Source organism: Engystomops pustulosus, chromosome 3, assembly GCF_040894005.1.
Source record: "Engystomops pustulosus chromosome 3, aEngPut4.maternal, whole genome shotgun sequence".
NCBI lineage: Eukaryota > Metazoa > Chordata > Amphibia > Anura > Leptodactylidae > Engystomops > Engystomops pustulosus.
Genome location: NC_092413.1, coordinates 28,578,032 through 28,592,665, shown reverse-complemented (window position 1 = coordinate 28,592,665; position 14,634 = coordinate 28,578,032).

Below are 14,634 nucleotides of genomic sequence, written 5' to 3'. Positions count from 1 at the left end.
ATTTATCATTACCAAAAAGACCTCTCGTGGTTATTTTATATACTGTTCCCCTTACCCCTCACCAGGTACTGCCAGGCTGTTTGGGACTGAGATCCCTAGGCCTCAGCACTACGCCGGTAATGGCCGGTGCTGCGCCAGCCCTAACTCTAGGTTCTGGCAAGGTTCTAGGAATACAATAAAAACAAGTTCCGCTCCTCCCTTCAGGCCCTGCACCAGGCATTATTCAATTAATTAGTTTTACTGGAGTGTACTAAGGATACAGCCTGGATGCACCAACTGCCTCATTAGCATACGGATTGAAATGGGAAATTCTCTACAACATGCTGCTCGTGTATTATAACGCATGGAGGAGGTGGTAGACTCCCTTGAAGATAGATGCCAGGTCCAGCTTCATTTGGGATGTTCCCATTTGATCCATCTGTGGTTAGATACAACCTGAAGGCTATGAATTGTAAAATATGACATCCGTATATTTTTATTGGATTTTCTGTGTCACTTAATCCATTACTCAGCCGTCTCCATCTATTTTCCACATTTCTAGTCTATCCACTCTCTGTAATGGATGCATTAAATGACGTCTGAGGTTTGCTGTAAAAAATACATAAATGGAAAAGGTTGAGGACCTCAGATTAATGGAAACTAATAATACATGAAGCCGTCGTCAATGTAACGTGCAAATAGAATATAAGATGTAACCCCAAATAATGAAACATGTCAAGTGTATTATGGGTTCACCATACATATGAGCAGGTTACAGAATATATATAAAGCTCTGAGTGTGAATACAACATGTCCTCTGTCTAATTATCTTTCTTTATCGTGTTTTACTGTCACCGGGGGACATTGAAATAGGGGCATTTGGAAGTCCTCAACATGGGGCTGCGTTTGATTGAATCCAACTTTGCAACGGAACGGAGGGTTGGAGAGAATAGACTATCAGGGGAAATGCGTCGTCGTATGATTAAGCTACATTTAAACAGCTTTAAAGGAAACCTACCACCACGGATCTACCTATAAAGGTAGATCGGGTGGTAGGTGCATTTATAGGATGTGAGGATAGCCCTTTCAAGGGCTAATCCTCACATCCCCGCAACCTTTTAATAACTTTTATTCCCCTTATATGCAGATTTACTAAAGAGGCTACTGGGGCGTGAAGTAGCCGGAGCTGAGGCTACACGCCCCAGTAGCCTCTTTGACCCCCTACCAGATGTCTTTGGCGCGCAGCTCCTCGTGGCTGTGCTCCCTCATCCGTGTCTGCGCAGTCACTGCTCCGAAGCTTGGGGTTCTGTGCATGCGCAGATGGTAGGCTTCGCAGGCTTCCTCGTAACTGCGTAGGATGGTCAAAGAGGCTACTAGGGCGTGGAGTAGCCGGAGATGAGGCTCCATGCCCTAGTAGCCTCTTTAGTAAATCTGCATATTAGAGGAATAAAAGTTATTTAAAGATTGCGGGGACGTGAGGATTAGCCCTTAAAAGGTCTATCCTCACATCCTATAGATGCACCTACCATTTGTCCCAACACTGCTTACAATACTATGGGAGCGACAGGAATTTGCCAAGCATAGTGCTAGGGTATCTCTAGACTTTCATAGATAGTGAATAGTAGTGCTGTGCTCATCAATTTCTGACACCCACATAACGTGCTCGTTCTGCCGCTCCAACCATAGTAAGAAGGGAACTCCTGATCTCCGCAGTGCTGAAGGTGTCGTTCTTGTGGGGACCCAGCAGTTAGACCCTGGTCGATCTCCTTATTATTGCTTATTATCCTGTAAATACTGGATTACATGCAAACTTAGTACAACCCCTTGATTTTGCTACAGATGGGAAGAGGGTGGATGGTGGAGCTCACCCTATGTTCTGCATCCAAGTAAGTAAGTATAAGCCTAAGTGTAAACCGAGGTACCAAACTTTACCACAAAAAAATGGAAAAAATTTACCAAAGGAATCCCCTCACTAATAACATGTCCAGCAGCATCCTCCCCTCACTATTAACATGTTCAGCAGTGGCCTTCCCTCACTATTAACATGTTCAGCAGTGGCCTCCCCTCACTAATAACATGTCCAGCAGTAGCCTCCCCTCACTAATAACATCTCCAGCAGTGGCCTCCCTCATTAATAACATGTCCGCAGCAGCCTCCTCACATTAATGTAATGTCCGCATCAGAGGCCCCCAATGAAATGCCCCCAGCAGTGCTCCCCCCCCCCCCCAATGAATTGTCCCCAGCATCGGTTCCCCCAGATAATGTCCCCAGAATTGCTCCCACCAGAAGTTGTGCCCAGCAATGCTCCCTTCCCCCCATGTGAAATGTCCACATTTGAGCCGTTATAAAATAAAGAAAACACTTACCTTCCGCACTCCTCTTTACCCTGCGGCACGTCTATGCTCTCTGCCGCACGCGCGCGCTATGCTGCGGCTGTATTGCTGCCTGAGTACATTATCATAGCGGGTGCGTGCAGCAGAGAGCATAGACATGCCTCTGCCAGCACTGCTGGGAAGCGGAGGACAGAAGAAGCTGGAGCCACGGGGTGAAAAGGAGCGGCGGAGGTAAGTTCGAACTTTTTTTTTTTCCAAGTTTCATATACCAGTGGTCTTCAGCTGCCGGACTGCGGCCCGGGACCGGGTGTTTCATGGCCTGGGTCTTGGGCTGCAGCCCGGCGGTTAAAGACCACTGCTCTATGCTACTTTATTTTCACTAGCCACTGATCACTAAAAAAAACAGCTATGTGAAAAAGCAGCTAGAAAAGAATGGTTCAGTTATTCATCAGTGAGAATTACTAAGACCGGGAAGAGAAAAAAAAACTCTTACCATGGTCCCTGTAAAATAAAATTGTGTGCCCCGAAAACAATCTATATCTAAGCCCAACCCATATAATGCCCCCTTTCCTTCAGCTGCCCTTTTTTCTGTAGTGTTCTTCTAATGTCTTGATAAGATGACGGCTACAGAAAAAGGGACATTAATATATCCCTTTTCCTATAGCAACAATATTTTTGAGCAACAATATTATGAGGGGGAGATGAGGGGCCACAATATGAGAAGGAGCTGAGAGGTCACAATATAATGGGGAGGTGAGGGGCCACAATAGGAGATGGCAGAGGCACTGATTGCTTTTAGTAGGTCCTCCCTGATGGTGGACCTTACATCCATGTTTACAAGAGTGAATTACATTTTAGGTGCAACTCGAGAATCTCCTCCCTGAATGCAGGCTTGTTTAGACTTAAATGCTTGCATTGGGTGAGTAGCTACAAAGTACGTTACTACTTACCAAACACAAGCATTTAGATCTAAACATGTCTGCGTTTCAGGGAGATATTCTCCAGGTGCCCCTTATATGCTTTTTAACACACAATTTAATTGCATCTTGTATTACGTTTGAAAACACATTGCAAACACATTGGGAAAAACACACCTCAAAATACATTTGTGTTTTTACTGCCATTAATATTGATATAATTTGGGAGGCATTTTGCCGCATGCATTTTTTGTGTCTTTCAGATGCAATGGGGCAGATTTACTTACCCGGTCCTGTCGCGATCCCGCGGTGTGCTGTCCAGGGTTCGCTAAGGTCGTGTGTCCAATTTCCTGCATCCGTCACTTCTGCACCGAGGTCCGCCGGAGTTCACCTTCTTCTTCCCGGCGCTTGTAAGTGCGTGTCTTGCGACACAATTCTGAATGTTAAATCCTGCGCGTTGTCCGAATCTGTTGGGTTGTCTGATGGCCCGCCCCCGATTTCTGTCGCGTGCAAGCTGCCGCCGGTGCGCCAAAATCCGATCACGTGATGTGCCAAAATCCTGGGGCAATTCGGCGCAAAACGGAAATCGTCGGGAAACCCGACGAAAATGCGCTCCACCGACCCTTAGCAAATGAGCCCCAATGAGGCCGCATTTACAGAATGCGCTTTAAGAACATACAGTTAATATACTATGTCAATCAGCTGCCTCTAAAGCATGCAAGATCTTGTCATGTATCAGCAGTGGTATGGACTCTCGTGATAGGGGTGTAATATTACCACTGTACAAGGCATTGGTTCGGCCTCACCTGGAATTTGCTGTCCAGTTCTAGTCCATAAAAAGGATGCCCTAGAGCTGGAGAGGGTTCAACGAAGAGCCACAAAAATGATAAGGGGTATGGAGGGTCTTAGTGATGAGGAAAGATTAAAACAATTAGATTTATTTAGTCTGGAAAAGAGATGAATAAGAAGGGACATGATTAATTTATATAAATATATGAATGGTCCATACAAAAAATATGGTGGAAAATTGTTCCAGATTAAATCAAATCAAAAGACGAGGGGGCACTGTCTCCGTTTGGAGAAACCAAGGTTTAATCACCGGAGGCGACAGGGCTTTTTTACTATGAGAATTGTCACTCTGTGGAATAGCCTGCCTCAGGCGCTGGTCACAGCAGGGACAGCAGAGAGCTTCAAGAAGGGCCTAGATTTTACACCTAAATAACATTGATGGTTATGTTATATAGAATTTTTTGCCTAAATCTTTTCCTCATCCAATCTTGGATGAACTTGATGGATATGTGTCTTTTATCAACCGTATAAATTATGATACCATGAATATTTCCATGTAGCAGTAGGTGGGCCCCGAGAATCAATTTCACTGGTCGGCCCTAGGACCCTGGTAAGATGTTCATGTTACATGTAGAGATCAGATCTAAACCTGTGCATTCCTTGTGCTGCTCCTATCATGAATTCATAAAAAATGTATCCGTGGGAAATATTGCCCCTTCCTCACCTCAGGTCCATTTCTTCCATTTTGGCTTCTCATAATGCCATGCTTTACAATGCCGCCCTTTGTGAGTACAGTGCCCCTCTCATGATATGCAGCTCTCTGAGACACAGCCTGACTGAAGTTATGGAGAAGATAATTGTCTTTAATGAAAATCTTGCCTTCAGTAGTCTGGAGGTTTTCATTGCTGACAGGAGATCTGGTCTAATCTGTCACTGGAGATTAGTTATAATAGATCCTATAGAACTTGTTACTACATATCACTATAATACAATGGATGTTCCCTATTTAGAGCAGCTCAAAGCAGTGTGGTTCACATGACATTGACTGTGGAGGGAAAGGATAATACCTCCTACTCTATGCTTATATAAACTGAAAAAGGTCAAGTCAAAAAAGAACAAAGACATATAAAGAATGAGGTTCCGTATTTAAAGTTGATATATATACGAGTTGTGAATAGTGATGTATGCAGCTGAATGACAACATATTTTGTTTCTATTATTTCCTTCCGGAATTAAATTCCATAAAAAGATTTGAATAACATCAAAAATCTTGTCTTTAAAAAGTTTTCAAAGGACAGAAACATGAGAAAAAAAAAAAACAGAAGAGACAATTTTCATGTGTTACGTATCCACTTGCGGAACAAGTAGGTGCTGCAGAGGAGACCTTTGAGAGGTAAGTATGAGGGAGGCATGAGGTGTGTAAGGGAGACTACAGAAAGAGAGGTATAAGGGGGGACTACAGAAAGGAAGCATAAGATGGGGGCTACAGAAAAGGAACCTTTTTTATGGGGCAGGAAACATTTATTGAGAAACATAAGCATATAACACAGCTGAAAAAAACATGGTTCTACAAGGACCCATTGGGGTAATATTAGTTTAAAAAGGGAGTCTTTTTTAAAAGGGACCTGTCAGGAGCATTTTCGCTAATAAACATAATGATACGTTCCCATAGCACTGTTTTTATCTAAAAAATACAGTGAGTCCCAAGGGGCATGTATTATTCATACGAGGCAGTGTGTCTCAGCTTATGGATTCAAGTCCCTCTCCTTTCGGTTTACGTCATCTTCTGCTATGCTCTGCACTGGCGAAGGGAGGGGGGATTGAGTGACATGCCAGTAGAAAAGAGCTGAGTTGAATAACACATGCTTTTGGGGCTCACTGCTGCTTCTGGCACGCTGCCGGGTAGGCTTACAAAGTTAATTTTCTGGGGATAAGAACTATGCAGTGTTTAGCTAAAAACAGTGTGAAAAAGAGTTGGTATAGTGCTATGTGAATATGTCATTAGTTCCCTGCATCATTCAGGGAAGAGAGGCAAAAGCTCTCCTTATGAAGACTTTGCCTTGCAAACATTTGGAGACTTATAGCCATAGATGCTCCACTGGGGGAAGTAGTGGATTATAATATAGGCGGTTTCGGCAATAGACCGAGGCCTAAGCTTGGCCAACCAAACCACCGACCAAATTTTATAATCACCCATGAAATTCTCATACATCTGTTCCTGCTCTAAATACAGGTGATCAGCCTCCCTAACCGCTCCTGTCATGGAGAGGACGCTATTCGCAACTACCACCTTGCCTATGAGATGGCAGGGGTGTTGCACTCCGTTCCCATATTCTAGTACCATATGTGGGAAGGGGCTATAATAGTCATACAGCCCAGGGCCCATGGCAGTCTTAATCCACCCCTGACTGGTGGGTTCTGGAAATAAATAACCCATGTAATAAGTGCCATCACCACTTTCTATGAGTTGTGTAAATTTGTAATGTAATTGCAATGAAGAAAAGCAGAGTGCCATAATAATGAAGTATATTCCAGCAATTAACAGGAAATTCAGCACCCATTTACTAAAAATGTAATTTTCCTGGACAGAAAATAAATTATTTTTCCTAATAGGATAAAATAGCAATAGGGAACATTCTGAAAATAAATTCTATATGGCACAAAAGACATAGATGGACATGGACAGCAAACTGATAATTACAGAGGATCCTACACGAAGCTGTTTTCGGTGGTTAAAATGTTTTATTCCCCACGATCAATATATCACAGCCTGGAAAATTCAGAGAAGCAAATGTAAAAACCTCACACAGAAATTGCTGGTTCTCATTTATGTTCTCTAAAGAAATGCAGCCTCCCACAGGGACATATTCTTCTATATCATAAAAGTGCAGCCTTTGTGTAGGCATAAGAAATGAAGCACCAAGGTGACTACTGGTTGTATTGAAAGCAAAGGTATAATAGCGGCTTTAACCCTTAGTAATTCCAGTACATTGAATATAAAAGCTTCACACGCAGACATGCTGTAATGTATTACTATATTTTTGATGGAAACGTCAACCTGTAAACAGCTGGATCCCTTTAAGGGGTTTCCAGCCTTATAACATTGTGGCAGTGGGTTGCAAACGGGCTAAGAACTAAAAGAACTTCTAGTTACTTCAGCTATGACCCATTGCTGACATTTTGAAGCTGCCTTAATCTCTCCTGATTTCCACTTCCTGTTCCGGATTTGACACACAGGAAGTGCTTAGGGATGATATCTCAACCAGTCGCTGGTTCAGGCTGATTATTGTTTGTTTTGGTTTTTTTTAACCTGACCTCCAGGGGTTATTCCAGGATTTTAAAAAAATTCACCATATCTCAACTCTCCCTTCAAAACAAGGAAAATTCATAGAAAATGGGCTTCAGATAATATAAAGAAAGAAACAGTATTTTCACTGTACTGTTTCTTTTTTATTTTATCTGAAGACCATTTTCTATGAATTTTCCTTGTTTTGAAGGGAGAGTTGAGCGTTTGTGACTTTTTTTTTATTACTGTTGTTCAGCATTTGCAAGAGAGTGTGCTATATTACCAAATTGCTCCTCTCAAGTTCACCTTTTTCACCAGGAAACACTTGTGACTTTGTTATTCCAGGATTACTGCAAGACCTCTTCTAAAAATCTACCATCAAAATCCATCATGATAACCAGGGACACTTACTCAAAGATCTAGGCTCAGTGACTGTAGGAATCTTCTTATATTTGTTATCCATGGCCTCCTTTCTTCTAAAAATCAACTTTTACAATTATGCTAATGAGTGAGAGGGGCACTGGGGGGGGGGGATTTACCAGAGCCACTTTGTGCTGTTGATTCACAGGCTGTAACTTGTGTATAACACCTCTCTCACTGTGTAATGAAACATCCTCTGCTCTGCAGCAGGCAGAGGGAGGGGGGCGTGCTAAGTGTACCGTGTAACAGCCAGTGAATCTACAGCATGGAGAGTGCACCCCAGAGCCCTTCAGGCTCATTTGCTTGATTTTTAGAAGGAAGAAGGCCATGGATAACACATATAAGAAAATTACCACAGTCACGGTGCCTGGATATATGAGTAAGTTTCCTTGGTTTATCATGATGGATTTTGAAAGTAGATTTCCTTTGGGCACAAATTTAGCCAACATTTTTTCAGCAGAAAAGCTACACATTTGTGTAATTTTGTGTTGGACTGTACATACACAGCATTGCAGGGTTTTCCATCAGTATCATGAGGAAGGACACTTCAGAGGAAGAGAAGTGCTGCTGCTGCTCATCTGATATTGATGACATTTCCTGTAAACAAGTCATCAATAACTTTTTACTAGAAAAACCCTTTAAATGAAAAGCAACTCAGACATGTTCCACATCAACCCCTTAAATATTGGCAACTGGAAATTTCCTTAAAATGCTTAGGTCAATAATCAGAAAAAGACAGTAGGAAATGTCAATATATTAATCACCTATTCAGGAAAAGGCTCCGCTGCCTCCTCTATCTTTTCAAGATAATATTTGAACATGTAAGATTTTGTGTTATCAATTAGATGAATTAGAATCTTGTATACTTCAGGCAACAGTCCTGAAGCTGCTGTTTGGCCATAATAAAATAATAATGTCTTTATTTCTATAACGCACACAGATTACGCAGCGCTGCACAGAGTTTGCCAAATCAGCCCCTGTCCCCAATGGGCTCTCAATCTAACCAACCTACCAGTATGTTTTGGAGTGTGGGAGGGAAACTAGAGGACCTGGAGGAAACCCACACAAACACAGAGAGAACATACAAACTCTTAAACCCAGGTCCCCAGAGCTGCAAGGCTGTAATGCCATCCACTAAGCCACCATGCTGCTCATTAGGGAGTCCTTGAATGATATTTCTGTATGATGCAAAGACTCCCATTTGTTGCAATATTTGAAGACTATGGGATTGGCCCAACATATGGGTCCAATTCCACTCGCCTTAGTTTGAGATTTGCTGGGGTTTAGTCCATGTGAAAAAAAAAATTGCAACATTTTTAAACAGGAACTGAAGTGCAATGAGAAAAGCATTTGGAAGGAGAAGAGTTTTAAAATCTTTAAGTGTAATTATGATGAATAAAATAATTATATGAATTATGGATGTGCATCTGTTTTCAATAGAAGGAAGGCCGAGGATCTGAAATACAGGCCATGTCTAGGTAAGTATAAACTCAATGCCATCTATCACAAAACAGAGCTAAATTAGTTTGATTCTATGATTCACAAAATGTTATGATCTTTCTAAAGTATGCAGTTATCTCAAAGATGGCCGCCATCTACAACTACAAGTCCCATGATCCTTCAGTTCTCAGTAACTCCTCCTCTTATGCTCTGCTCCCAGTGATGATGTAACAGACCGTCTTGCTATCTCCTACCATAGTAATGATGTGTAACTGGCATCACCTCACTGAGACAGCGGCCATACAGGACTGCGGGGACAACTCTTAACCAACAACAACCTAGCGGGCAACAGGCACGCATAACCAAATAAATATCTTAGGACATGCTGGATACTTTGGGTGGCCACAGCTTTATTTAACAGAGTACAACGTAAGATTAAAGACTATTTTGATCTTTGGCCTTAAACTGGAACACCTCTTCTGTGCTGCTATCCCAAATGCCCACCAAGGCACCAAGTTGCCCCTTATTGTCAAGGGCAAGATCCCAACTCCCCCCCAGGTGTGACAGCTAAAAGAGAGGAAAAACCCAAGTATCCAAAAGAAAAACAATATAAGATTGAACTAGAGGGAGGGGTGGTGGAGGAGGCCATGTATACTGACTTTTTGGAAAGAGTAAGATATCTTGTCAACCCCCCCCCCCCCCTTACACTTATATCCCCTACTGTAACTCCTTTGCAATGTCCAACTAACCAAAAAAAAAACCTGCCTCCCCCCCACAGTCCTGAACTCTTTCAAATGATTTTCATTTGGAATTGCATGACAGAGAATATTACTATAATGCAGACTGTCCACAAAAATGTATATATGTATGTAGACAATATAGAATAAGAAAAGCCTTACTTGGAGTGCATGCATACAATGAGATTCTGAGCCTGTCTCCAGGAAGGTATTGGTTAATAGGCCAAATAATTGAGATGGAGCTACAGTTTACAATGATATCTCCACAGAGGCAGGGGCGTAACTACAGTGGTAGCAGCCGCTATGGGGCCCACAGTGTAAGGGGGCCCGCCATCCGAACTGACACACTAAAGAGTGGAGAATGTGCCTCATTATATCCATATTATGCTGCACATTGTATATAACATATATGTGATGTATATATGCTGCATCGGTGTGTATATATGCTGTTGGTTTGTATATGTCACTATGTGTGTATATGCTCTGAGTGTGCATATTTGTATAATGTGTGATATTTGCATATATGTGTGATTGTAACTTGCATGTGTGAGTATACAAATCTGTATAATTTTTAAGTTGGAAGGGGGGCCCTGCCACTCCTAGTTATGCCACTGCACAGGGGTAAACCTAGCCCCTGTGTTTTCTGAGGTGAGATAAAGACACCCCCACGGCCCAAAGAGTTACATACTGGGGCAGATTTATCAAGCTGTCTGAAAGTCAGAATATTTCTAGTTGCCCATGGCAACCAATCACAGCTCAGCTTTCATTATACCAGTGCTCATGAATATTTTAATGGGGAGCTGTGATTGGTTGCCATGGGCAACTAGAAATATTCTGACTTTCAGACAGCTTGATAAATCTTCCCCATTGTGCTTCATGGTAATATTCCACTGGGGTACCCACGAATCACAAAATTGACAGAGCAGCTGTCACCCATGTTCCCTGGCATATAAATGTGCCATTTCCAACAACCCCTGGTCTACAATGCCCACTTTTCTGCAGCCACCTCCTGACATAGACCGTGCTCCTTTTTCTGTCTAATAAAAGGGCTACAGCAAAGGGGACACTAGAATAACTCTTTATGTATAGGAAAAGATTACATTGCTCATACCATTTATATTCGAGTATAAGCAAATGCACCCAATTTATCACAAAAAAACCCACACTATAGTTACCTACATTTTCTTCTCTTGCTGGCAGCACTGTAGTGAGCTTTGGAGGTTGGAGATTATAATTGTAGATCGAAGAATTATTTTTTCCACTGGGCTCCAGGAACCTGACTCCGACACCAACACTATGGATCAGTGCAAAGAGTACACCAGTTGAGGTCAGGGCTATGCCATGATCAGAAGTGATCTGAATGACTACAAGTCTGTACCAGGCCAGGGCAGTAATGTAACCAGAATAAAAGGAATAGATTCCTCTTGAAAGGCAACATTTAGCGGCACAGTGTAGCAGAGAGTGTGTGGTGTTACATAATTCATTCACTCCGATTTGTAGAATTAATAGCGTTAATAGATTTACCAGGAATACATTTCTGATCTCCATCAGTAAGACAAAGGCCATAAGCAGCTTCTCAGATCTAAGGTAATTAAGTAACAAGACAAGCGGATTTACAGATTGTTTCCATAAGCTTCATGGCACGTGCAGAGCTGTGGTGCGCCCCGACTGCAATACAGCCTCCTACAGGTATTTTGGTAGCATGTATGCTTTAGGCAATAGATATATCTTTAGTAGACAATGCTGTCCGCTATAGAAAATAGTGTTACAATGTGATCCAAGGGGAGGGGGGGGAGCCAATCAGGCCCACAAAGATCTCCATTACTATACAGCTAGAAGATACCCCATGCCCTATACACATTAGACATCACAGGGACGAGCTGTGATTGAATCCCTTTATGTCAGGGATCACATTAGTATAATTATGGTAATGAGCCTGATGGGCTCAGAAGAGGCATAACCTTAACTCCCTCTGCCTGCTATAATGTGTGTTGTGTGAGCAGAGGGGCTGAGTACTAAGGAGAGGAGTAATCTCACATTTAAAAAAGGGGGGGTGGGGCAGGGAAGAAATAGGACAGACTTTGAGACAACCTGCACAAGTATAGCATTGGGAACCTCAACCCATTAATAAGGAAGCATCTCCCATAAAGAAAACAGCACTAGGAACTTCTTCCTAAAGTAAGCAGCAGTGTTATAACGCTAGCAGACACTGCCGCGCTGTACACTAGAAACAGCGGACTGCTCTCAAAGCGGTCCAGTGTATTCATGAGGGGGCAGTCCGAGGCGCTGCCTCTTCCCCAAACCTCCCCGCCCACTCCATAGACCAATAGTAATTGCATCATGGGGCAGTCACTGCCCCCATGAATAAGCTGGACCTCTTCCAGCGTGGTCCGGTGTTTCTAGTGTACAGCGCAGCAGTGTCTCCTAGCGCTATTCGAGGTTGCCGATAACGCTAGCAGTGTAACACTGCTGCATCTGTTGTAGCACTAGGGGCTGCTTACTTTAGTAAGTAGCTCCTAGTGACAGGTTCTCTTTAAGTTCCCTGTGTAAAATTGGGCACTATTAGAAATTCAAACACTTTATTGCCTCCTAGTGGCAGACTATGAAACGGACGCTAGAGTTTATAGGAAAGATGTCTATGCAGAGTGAATATAGAAAAGAAATGCATAACCAAGTATACCAATTTACTGAACAAGGGGGGGGGGGGGGGGGAAGGAGTGTACGTTCACCCACAGGAAAAGTGTTGCTCATGTATTTCATTCTGCTATGCACGCCAGGTCCCAAGTGGGGAAAGAGGAGAAAATGGTGGAAAAAGATCCCTCAGCACCAGCAGGTAAAAACTTCAAAAATTAGTAAAAACATGGTGAAAAAAAGAACCTGATTAAAAGCATGTGTTTGTACCAGTAATGTAATCAGGACCATGCGATGAAGGTCCAAAACGCGTTACCTTAGTCCTGTTTGATCAAACATGCCATATACACTCACCGGCCACTTTATTAGGTACACCATGCTAGTAACGGGTTGGACCCCCTTTTGCCTTCTGAACTGCCTCAATTCTTCGTGGCATAGATACAACAAGGTGCTGGAAGCTCCTCAGAGATTTTGGTCCATATTGACATGATGGCATTACACAGTTGCCGCAGATTTGTCGGCTGCACATCCATGATGCGAATCTCCCGTTCCACCACATCCCAAAGATGCTCTATTGGATTGAGATCTGGTGACTGTGGAGGCCATTTGAGTACAGTGAACTCATTGTCATGTTCAAGAAACCAGTCTGAGATGATTCCAGCTTTATGACATCGAGACTCATCAGACCAGGCAACGTTTTTTCCAATCTTCTACTGTCCAATTTCGATGAGCTTGTGCAAATTGTAGCTTTAGTTTCCTGTTCTTAGCTGAAAGGAGTGGCACCCGGTGTAGTCTTCTGCTGCTGTAGTCCATCTGCCTCAAAGTTCGACCTACTGTGCGTTCAGAGATGCTCTTCTGCCTACCTTGGTTGTAACGGGTGGCGATTTGAGTCACTGTTGCCTTTCTATCAGCTCGAACCAGTCTGCCCATTCTCCTCTGACCTCTGGCATCAACAAGGCATTTCCGCCCACAGAACTGCACTCACTGGATGTTTTTTCTTTTTCGGACCACTCTCTGTAAACCCTAGAGATGGTTGTGCGTGAAAATCCCAGTAGATCAGCAGTTTCTGAAATACTCAGACCAGCCCTTCTGGCACCAACAACCATGCCACGTTCAAAGGCCTCAAATCACCTTTCTTCCCCATACTGATGCTCGGTTTGAACTGCAGGAGATTGTCTTGACCATGTCTACATGCCTAAATGCACTGCGTTGCCGCCATGTGATTGGCTGATTAGAAATTAAATGTTAACGAGCAGTTGGACAGGTGTACCTAATAAAGTGGCCGGTGAGTGATATATATGGCATGTTTGACCAAACAGGACTAAGGTAACACATTTCGGACCTTCATAGCATGGTCCTGGTTACATTACTGGTACAAACACATGCTTTTAATCAGGTTCTTTTTTCACCATGTTGTTTTTACTAGTTTTTGAAATAAAATTTTGAAGTTTTTACCTGCTGGTGCCGAAGTATCTTTTTCCACCATTTTCTCCTTATACCAATTTACTGTTACTGGTCATGTGTGACTTGTTCTCTTCCACCGTTTGAAACTATGCATGCATAACAGAATGAAGAGTTCTAGAGCACCATCAGGCTCCACCGTGTTATAATGTAATGTCACTAACTCTAATCTTGTGCTGGGCAGGAAGCAGACACCGCAGGAAATTCGAAAATCAGAGCAATATTTGAAGGACAGATTATATCATCAGCTCTCAGAATGCAGCTGGCACAGCCCTGGGAGGGAGCATAAATGTTATGGTGGACCCAGATTGTGGTCTGCAGAGCACCACAGGGTAATTTGCATTGAAGTTTTTTTTTTTTTACACAAATGCTGCCATACAAAGATATAAGAAATTAAGCTTGGGACACAGATGGGATAGGGAGACAAGGTTCAGATTACCTGATGGTAGACTAACTTGAAACCACTTTTTTCTAAACCAAGGCTTTAGCAGTAGTGTGAACTTATGCAATGTTTGTTGAATAGTTGTGAGCTTTGAAGAACTTTATTGAAAGGGGTATACCCATGTCAGCAAATGTTATTGTTTGTATTATAAAAGTTACAGAAAATATTTTGGAAAGTTGTGTATCAATTCCTCAGGGTT